Source organism: Rhamphochromis sp. 'chilingali', assembly GCF_963969265.1.
Source record: "Rhamphochromis sp. 'chilingali' genome assembly, chromosome: 17".
Classification (NCBI taxonomy): domain Eukaryota; kingdom Metazoa; phylum Chordata; class Actinopteri; order Cichliformes; family Cichlidae; genus Rhamphochromis; species Rhamphochromis sp. 'chilingali'.
The window spans coordinates 3916634-3926953 of NC_137944.1; positions in this window are offsets into that span (position 1 = coordinate 3916634).

Here is a 10320-nt window from a genome sequence, read left to right on the forward strand (position 1 = left end):
CAGTAAAATCATTTTTATCTTGCTTTATTTCATTACTTTTAGTGGGCCTATAACGTTCAGTATCCCATACTGTATCCCATCTACAGTTAGTACTATAACACTTGAATAAAACATTTAAATCAACCCCGGCCACACTTGTAGCGGAATTTACTACCATTTCAGATTACATATCATAACAACAAAAAACAAGCCAGGCTGTCTGTTGAGGAGTACTTGGTGAGGGCTAGTTCTTTTAGGTTCAGCAGCTAACAAGATGGTGTATCGGTCAGGATACAGGAAGGAGGACAACAGGCTTCCACTTTGCTGGATTGTCACCGCCAGCTGTTTTATTGCCACCTAGATGCTCAGTGTTGCCAGCAGTCTGTAGTAACAAACAAGTTGCCATGAGTATATAAATATATACAGCAACAGCTTCACTAAGATAAATATAAAGGATTACATGAAATAAACCAACACATCCATCTGAATATACACATAACAGGACATATATAATTTGAACTATGCCAATCTTACATCTCTTGCTCCAAACACAGAAAGGACACAATTAAACACAGTGAGAATGTCATACATAGCCGAAACATCCACTCTAACTGTAAACAAAGGACTTTGGCGCCATCGTGTGGCCGAATAAAATTACTACATAATGGCGGCGGCCGGCGGCACATGCTTCGAGTCACGAGATGAAAAAATGCGGTGCTACAATGCGGTAGAATGTAACTAAAGCTGCGGCCAACATCAGAATTGGAAAATAAACATATTTAAGGAAACTTACTTCCAGTCATGAACTTAACACTCGGAGCATCACGTGAAGGATGGCAACCAGGAACACAGCTTACGAGGTAACAGAACTAACACAGAAAAATCTCCTCTTCTCGAGTAGCATCGCGATACCCCCAACTTCTGCCTACGTCATTTCCTACGACTCCACCCCACACAATATTGCAGAACATAGACATAAAATCCCAGAGCCTTTTATACAGCCGCCCCCAAATGTGGTTACACATTTGCTCCCCGAAAAAAGGCTCCCTAATCAGTTGAGGGAGGCGACTTGCTATTCTGCTTAGTATCGCTGTCTTCCGATGGCACGGCAGGTAAAACTACCAACCGAGCAACTGGTCTGGTGTAAACACGTCCATTAACGTTCACATCAGCAGATCGGACAAGTCCATCATCACTACGATGAACCTTAATCACATGGCCTATTGGCCACAAGGCTCGAGGCAGCTGTGGATCTGCAACCATAATAACTGCCTTTTCCAGAAGTTCAGGAGGAGTTGACTGCCACTTCTGCCTTGCCTGTAAGCCAGGCAAGTATTCCCTGATGAATCTTGCCCAGAACTGATCAGCAAGAATCTGTGAGTGCCTCCAACGTCGCCGACTGAGGTTCTCTGTCTCAGAGTAGACCACCTGGGGTAGTGATCCATCAGGCCGCCCCATGAGGAGACTATTGGGTGTCACAAGGTCCACATCGGCTACGTCGGTGGAAACGTAGCCTAAGGGCTTTGCGTTAAGGATCAATTCAACCTCCAGCAGAACTGTACGGAGTACCTCCTCGTGAAGAGGTTGGGAACCCATACAGGTGCGCAGAGCTGTCTTCACTGAACGGATTTCCCTCTCCCATACACCTCCGAAATGTGGGGCTGCCGGGGGGTTGAACTGGAATCTGATCTTCTGACGGGCGAGCCTCCCTTGCAATGTCTCTGACATGTTGGCAAAGGCTTCTCTGAGTTCTCGTTCTCCCCCTTTGAAATTGGTCCCACAGTCAGACCATAACTCTGCTGGTGTCCCTCTTCTGGCTATGAATCGCCTCAGGGCCATGAGGAACGCATCCGCGTCTAAGCTACTTAGGAGATCAAGATGTACCGCCCTCGTCGTCATACACTTGAAAATGATTCCCCAGCGTTTCTCATGACGTCTTCCTACCTTCACAAACATAGGCCCGAAACAGTCAACACCGGTTGAGTAAAAGGCTGGTTTGTACAGTCTAAGCCGAGCAGCTGGAAGGTCAGCCATCTTGGGAACAGAGGGTTGTGCCCTCCAACGCTGACACTCAGGACAGGTTCGCTGGTGCTTGCGAATTGCCTCTCTTCCAGTAAGACCTCCGCAGCTCCGCGAAGACCCGTTTGGGGCCTGGATGATGCAGATCAACATCATATTTCTGGATGAGCAGGCGTGTGAAAGGGTGTGAAGGATCCAAGACAATCGGATGCAATATAGGTCCGTCAAGACCTTCTAGGCGTCGCAACCGACCCCCTACTCTGATGAGGCCCACTGAGGTATCCAGTTCAGGTGCCAGGGTAAGCAAGCGGCTTCTGGATGAGACAGGTTTCCTTTCTGAAAGCAATCTGCACTCCTCAGGAAATGTTGAGCCTGCCGGAGGATGGCCTGTTCAGCATTCTGATAGTCCTCGGCCCTAGATGGCGCAGTCGAGAGTCCCTGACCACAAAGCTCTTTAACAGTAACATCCAAGAGCTCCTGCCAAGTCTTGCACGCCATTCCATCCTGACAGGTAGGTGTGGAGGTGATAGAGGTTCCACAGAAGACTGTTTTCCGGAGCTCAAGTTCGTCATTACTGGGCTCGGAGCTCGGGTTCTCTGGCCATGTGTCAGGACTGTTGAGCAGAAAGGGGGGTCCATTCGACCACCGATTAGGCACTTTGAGCTCGGCCAGGGCCTTCCCTCTCGTCAAGTCACCCGCTGGATTACTCTCTGAGTCTATGTAGCGCCAGGTACAGTGTTCCGTCAACTCCTGTATCTCAGCTACCCTGGCTCCTAAAAAAACCTTGTAGCGGCAGGACTGTGAGCTCAACCAGGTAAGAACAGTGGTCGAATCAGACCACAGGACTGTTCTTTCAATCGCTGAGGTGAGTTCCTTATTCAGGGTACTGGCCAGCTGCGCTGCCAGCAAAGCTCCGCAGAGCTCGAGGCGGGGAATAGAGAGAGCTCGTTTGGGGGCTACCCGGGAGCGAGCTAGGATGAAGGTGAGGTGAACTTGCCCATCCTGTTCTACAGTCCTCATATAAGACACCGCTCCATAAGCTTTCTCAGAAGCATCCCCAAAAATGTGCACCTCACGAATGGCCCCCTTTAAGTTAGCACTGGCAGGAACATAGGCACGTGGGAAGGTAAGGTGAGGTAAAAAGCTCCACCTCCCAGTCAGACCAAGCTTGCAGGAGGGTGGAGGGAAGATTCGAGTCGTCCCAACCATGCTTCTTATCCCATAACTGCCTGAGGAGGAGCTTGGCCCGAGTGGTGAAGGGTAACAGATAGCCCAAAGGGTCGTACTGTGAGGCTAGGACTCTATAGATGTTTCTGAGGGTTGGCACCTCATAGGACACGGGCCTGTGCTTATAACCCAAGGAGTCGGAATTCCAGTCCCAGCTGAGCCCGAGCGTGGTCTCTAGCGGGTTGGATTTGTCCTCGGCTAGCCACAGATCCAGACTCTGTGATCTAGCTTCTGGAGGCAAATGGCTCAGGACACTTGGATCATTACAAGCCCACTGACGTAGCTCGAAGCCAGCTGATTTCAGCAACTCTCTTAGCCGATCCACCAGATCTCTCGCTTCTTCCAGTGAGCCAACACTCTGTAGGCAGTTGTCTACGTAGAAACACCTCTCGATGGAGAATCTCAGGCTGTCGTCAGGCTGTGTGTGCTCCATCACGTGATGTTGCAGGGCGAAGGTGGCGCAGCAGGGGCTTGAAGTTGTCCCAAATGGCAGGATCTGCCACTCGAAGATTTTAGGGGGTTCATTCACCTTTAAGTCCCGCCAAAGGAACTTCAACAGGGGCCAGTCTTCAGGGAGGAGCAGTACCTGATGGAACATCCCCTTGATGTCTCCACTCACAGCTATCGGGTGTTCACGAAACCTGACCAGCACCCCCAGCAGGGAAGCTCCAAGAGTAGGGCCAGGCAACAAGAACTGGTTCAGGGACTGTCCAAGGTATTTATGGGAACAGTTAAACACCAGGCGATTCTTCCCGTTATGACTGACAAGATGATGCGGTATGTACCAGTTCTCCTTGGGCGAAGTCTCATGCGTAACTTCCTTCACGGCTCCTGATTGGATCAGCTTCTGCATTTCTGCCCTGTAGGCATCAGCCTGACTGGGATCCTTTAACAGGCGCCTTTCTGTGCTTCGAAGCATGGGCATGACTGATTCCTTTGGTGCATTCAGTGGCGGCATCTGTGGGTGACGGAGTAGAGGTGTAGCATACCTGAAGACTCCATCGACCATCCTGCGAGTTGTTCTTGCCTCGAGCAGGGCCACAGCCTGCTGATCCTGTTTCGACCGAGTGACCTCTTTCTTGGATTGGTAAGGCACCACGTCCACCTGCCAGAGCCGCTCCACATGTTTGAGCAACTCGTCTGATTGGGCGGATGTATACAGGGATAGGACAGGCTGGGTCTGCCGCCCCATGAAAAGACTTGGCCCTTGAAGGGTCCAGCCAAGCCGGGTGTGGACTGCTGCTGGGCCTCCAGGTGGGCCGAGGCGGACTGATTCTATGGGGGTGATCAGGTGTGGCTGGTCTGAACCAATGAGAAGCAGAGGCTTGGCTTCCTTCAGGGCAGGGACCGGGATCCCATGCAGGTATTTGTACTTCCTTCTCAGCTGGTCGATAGGATAGGTATGGTGAGCTAAGTTGAGACGATCAGCTGTAAACGCTCCATCAATCTTGTAGTAGGATCCAGGGTTGGTAGCAGCAGAGACACTGAAGGATACGGTATGTCCATGAAGCATCTGAATATCTTGGTGGACGGTTCGTAATGGCAGGTCCTCCGGGATGCCTGCCAGACCAAGAGTCTTTGCAGCAGCAGGGAGCAGCATGGTCCTCTCTGAACCGTCATCAAGTATAGCATAGGTGTCTAGAGTCCGCTCTCCATGGCTCAAAAGCACAGGTACAATCTTCAGCATGACACGATTGCCGGCCCCATGGCGATCAAGGTAGAGTGAGCCCGAAGCCGAACTGGTTAGGCAGCTTTCCTCCTTTGCAGCCATGCCAGCGTTGTTTCCTTCTGTCCTGGCATTTACCTCGTGAAGAGCCAGCAGATGTTTACCCTGGCAGCGGCTGCAGGGTTTCTTTAGTGTGCACTGAGCAGCTAAATGAGTTCGGGCACAGCGCCAGCATCGTTTGTTGACCTGTATCCAGTCCTTTATTTCCTCTTTGGAGAGCTTGGCTACATCATCACATTGGCTGAAATAGTGTTCTGTGCTCTCACAGTAGGCACAGTAGGCTTTGTTCTTAACCTTCTGTCGCGGCTGCCGAGGCGAGCCGTGTGGAGTTAGAAGAAGGACCCAAGATGCAGGCAGTGGATGAGATGCCGGTGAGTTTATTTACACAGTGGTGAGAAGGCAAAACAGGCAAGAGGGAAGACAAAACTAAAGACCTGAACTGGGAAAGCTAAATGACAAACCTGAGATGAAACAAAAAGGGAAGAGAGGCAGAGAGCCGAGCAGGACACCGAGGAACACAGACTGACGCGGAGTTACACAGACGAACCGGCAACAGGCAGGAGAACACACAGGGCTTAAATACACACACCAGTAATCAGGGGATGAGAGACAGGAGGGCAACACAGCTGGGAGGAATCTGGGCTGACGGGACAGGGGAAACGTAAACTGATCACACTCACATACGACACGGACCTTCACCTATAAAACAGGAAACTCAGACACATGGAACCAGACAAGACATTGAACTAAACAGACAGATTCACAAACAGATGGGGAGACACCATAGACAGAGAGATACAGACGCAGACTCAGAGGCAGATCGAAAATAACACAGAACTTAAACAATCATCATCTAGAAAATGATAACAAACTAAAAGCGCTGGGTCACCGACCCAGGACCATGACAGTACCCCCCCCTCAAGGGCTGGCACCAGACAGCCCAGCAGAAACAAAAAAACGGACCAAAACAAAACAGAAAACAACCCGACCAGGGTGGGCGGAGGGGGCCCAGGACGGAGGGACAGAGTCCAAAAAGGCCCAGATGGTCAAGTTCAGGAGGCCGACCATGCGAATGGCAGCGGGGCAGGTCCGGATGCCGGCCACGCAGTAGGCAGTGGCGTGGAAACAGTTCTGGGGGCCGACCGTGCGGACGGCAACAGCGGCGTGGAAACAGTTCTGGGGGCCGACCGTGCGGACGGCAACAGCGGCGTGGAAACAGTTCTGGGGGCCGACCGTGCGGACGGCAACAGCGGCGTGGAAACAAGTCCGGAGGCCGGCCACGCGGAAGGCAGTGGCGGCATTCAGGAGGGCGTCCACGGTGGCGGAGATGCCCAACAAGCGGCCTGGCAGATGACCGACGATGTGGAGGTGGTAGTAGGGGACCTGAAGGCTGCGTGGCCCCTGCAGCCCCAGGCGAAGCGGAGGCTGGACCAGACGAGGCGGAAGCTGAGGCTGGACCAGACGAGGCGGAAGCTGAGGCTGGACCAGACGAAGCGGATGAGGACGCTGAAGCAGAAGCTGGACCAGGCGATGCTGATGAGGATGAAGACACGGAGGCCGGACCAGACGAGGATGATGAGGATGCGGAGGCTGGACCAGGCGAGGCTGATGAGGATGCGGAGGCCGGACCAGGCGAGGCTGAAGCAGAAGCGGAGGCCGGACCAGGCGAGGCTGAAGCAGAAGCAGAGGCTGGACCAGGCGAGGCAGCAGCTGATGAAGATGCGGAAGCTGGACCAGGCAAAGCAGCTGATGAGGATGCTGAAGCTGGACCAGGCGAAGCAGCTGATGAGGATGCTGAAGCTGGACCAGGCGAAGCAGCTGAAGCTGAGGAGGAGGCCACTGCAGGTGATGCGGGAGCTGGACCAGACGAGGATGAAGACACGGAGGCTGGACCAGGCGAGGATGAAGCAGTGGCTGGACCAGGTGAAGCGGATGAAGCCGAAGCAGGCGCTGGACCAGGCGACGCTGAGGATGCTGAATCCGGACCAGGCGACGGCGTGGAGGATGCAGACGGAGGCGCTGCAGACGGAGGCGCTGCAGCAGGTGGCAGCATGGATGAAACTGCTGCTGCAAGCGTGGATGAGGCTGCTGGTGGAGCAGCTGGTGGCTGGATGGGCTCCTCGGGCCCCCCAGCTGACGAGAAAGGAGGCTGGACGGGCTCCTCGGGCCCCCCAGCTGACGAGGAAGGAGGCTGGACGGGCTCCTCGGGCCCCCCAGCTGATGATGCAAAAGGCTGGACGGGCTACTCGGGCCCTCCAGTGAGAACAGTCTCAGGACCAGTGGGCACAGGGGCCCCTGGAACACACAGGACAGAACCAGCAGGCACACGGGCCTCTGGCAGGCACAGAACAGGACCAGCAGGCACACGGGCCTCTGGCAGGCACAGGACAGGACCAGCAGGCACACGGGCCTCTGGCAGGGACAGGACACATAGCAGGCTGCAGGACACATAGCAGGCTGCAAACACATAGCAGGCTGCAAACACATAGCAGGCTGCAGCTGCATAGAGCGTCGACGCTGCTCAGGCAACGACAGCCGGGTGCGGCCCTCAGCTGGCTTCTTAACCTCCAGGGGTCCGGAGTCTGCTGGGGGCTGAAACCCAGCCTCTGGGGAGGCCCTGGAGTGCACCTCAGTTTCAGAACTGGCCAGCCTTTGAGGAGTGTTGACATTATTATTAGGTGTGTCCCTCTGCTTGGAATGGACGGGCGAGGAATGGTGTTTTTCGGGTTGAATTGACTTGTATTGTTTTACAGGTGGAGCAATTGATACAGGATGCCGGGCTAGCGGCTGCTGAACAGGAGGCTGGACTAAGGGTGACTGACATAATGGTTGTGATGACAACGGTGGTGGAGGTGGCGACTGAGCTTCTGGCCGGGCGGCTAACTGAGCTTCTGGCCGGGCGGCTAACTGAGCTTCTGGCCGGGCGGCTAACTGAGCTTCTGGCCGGGCGGCTAACTGAGCTTCTGGCCGGGCGGCTAACTGAGCTTCTGGTAGATAGTCTTTCTTATTTCCAGATTTTGGTTTGAAAGTCCGGGTTGGCATAACACAGGACTCGGAAGAGGCAGAATGAAAGCAGTCCTCTAGATCCTCAGAGCGAGTGTTAACGGACCTTGGAGTATCAGACAAAGAATTAACCGTTTCCGGATTACTCTTTTCAAATTTGAATAACCCTGAGTTGACTGGTATTGAATTACTAGATTCAGGAATAACTGACAGAGTGTTCATGAATGCACGCTCAGATGGAGCAGAAAAAACACTGCGCTCCTGACTCACGGAATCCGCCGGTAACTAACGGCCGTGCGGACGTCGCTTCCGCCTGGGAGAAGGGGCGAGAGCGGCCGGGGAAGCGGACGGTGATATGAGGCAGCTCTGAAGTGGCTGCTCCTGCTGTGAGGTGGATGGGCTGGGTGGAATGAGGATGATTCCCAGTGCTTTGTAAAAAGCCTGGGCTGGTGTGAGCTGGCCACTGGGGGGGCTGCATGTACATGAAACTGTCACTCTCACTGACCCCGAGAGCTGGTTTGGCAAGCGAAGGACCGCCGTTTTGCCCGGAAGGAGGGGGAAGCCGACTGATCGGGCGGCATTGTGTCCAGCTGAGAGTCCTCTGGTGGACTGGGGAGAGAATCTTCCGGTAAGCCAGGCAGGTCAGCTGTCGCAGTTGGAGGGTGAAGATGAAGCGTGTTGAGGATGAAGTCCTGTAGGAGTGGGTGAAGTGAATCCAGCAGCCAGGGGTGATTGGAAACTAGCCGCTGTATTCGGGCCTCCAGAGCATGACGAAATTCCTCCCCCTCATGCTCTAGCCACAGATTAGTCCACCTGGAAACTGAATCGGTTAATTCCTCCCGAAGCTCCTTGGAAGGTGCGAATGCCGCTGGGTCCATATTTGGCCGGTTCGTACTGTCGCGGCTGCCGAGGCGAGCCGTGTGGAGTTAGAAGAAGGACCCAAGATGCAGGCAGTGGATGAGATGCCGGTGAGTTTATTTACACAGTGGTGAGAAGGCAAAACAGGCAAGAGGGAAGACAAAACTAAAGACCTGAACTGGGAAAGCTAAATGACAAACCTGAGATGAAACAAAAAGGGAAGAGAGGCAGAGAGACGAGCAGGACACCGAGGAACACAGACTGACACAGAGTAACACAGACGAACTGGCAACAGGCAGGAGAACACACAGGGCTTAAATACACACACCAGTAATCAGGGGATGAGAGACAGGAGGGCAACACAGCTGGGAGGAATCTGGGCTGACGGGACAGGGGAAACGTAAACTGATCACACTCACATACGACACGGACCTTCACAATAAAACAGGAAACTCAGACACATGGAACCAGACAAGACATTGAACTAAACAGACAGATTCACAAACAGATGGGGAGACACCATAGACAGAGAGATACAGACGCAGACTCAGAGGCAGATCGAAAATAACACAGAACTTAAACAATCATCATCTAGAAAATGATAACAAACTAAAAGCGCTGGGTCACCGACCCAGGACCATGACACCTTCCCTCTAGCTCGACTCTCCTTCACTGGTGGAAAAGTGTGTTCTGATGGCCCCTTTAGGTTATGTCACGGTTTGTCGGCCTGGACGGGCCTCAGCCTTTACACTTGTCCTTTCTCTACTGCTTCTTACACCTGCTTGGCCGTCAAATCCTTGACACCAGGACTCCTGACGAAGCCATGCAGATAGGTCGTACAGAGTGTAGGTGCTCCCGGGCTGTTTAAACTGGTGTCGACGAAAATCAGCTCTCTGTTCGGCAGGAAGCTTACTTATTAGTCGGGCAACGTGGGACCCACAGTTCAACTCCGCTTCTCCTTCCAGTCCTAATGTTTGTAACAGCCCAACTAGTGACTGCACCTGAAGGGAGAACCTTTGGAAGGCTACTGTGTCACCTCGCCTTATTTCAGGACCATCCAGGACACTTGCTATCTTTCTCAAGGCGAGCTGATGAGGTTGTCCAAATTTGTCGTGGAGGGCTGCCATGGTGTCAGTATAAGGCTTGGGTGAGTTCAGGTAAGCATCGGCAATAAGTCGAGCTTCATCTAGTTTGAGGTGGTCCACAAGTATCTGATACTTGAAGAGCTCAGTAGCATTAGGAGGGAGTAGGTTCTCTAAAGCCATGCGGAGCCTAGCAAACTCAGAGGGATCAGAATGAATGAACCTTGGAATGGTTGGTTTGGGCCCCCTGTACACTAGCTCAGCCGAAAGAGGAGCAGATGGGTTGCTGCCGTGCCCACTGGTTACTCCAGTGACAAGAGAGGGGGAACTGGCTGGAACAGGCTTGGTTGGGAGCAAACCTGTCTTACTTGGTGCCCAGCAGGGGGGTGGCACAGAGTGTTGTGGAGGGGCATGAAACGTGTTTCC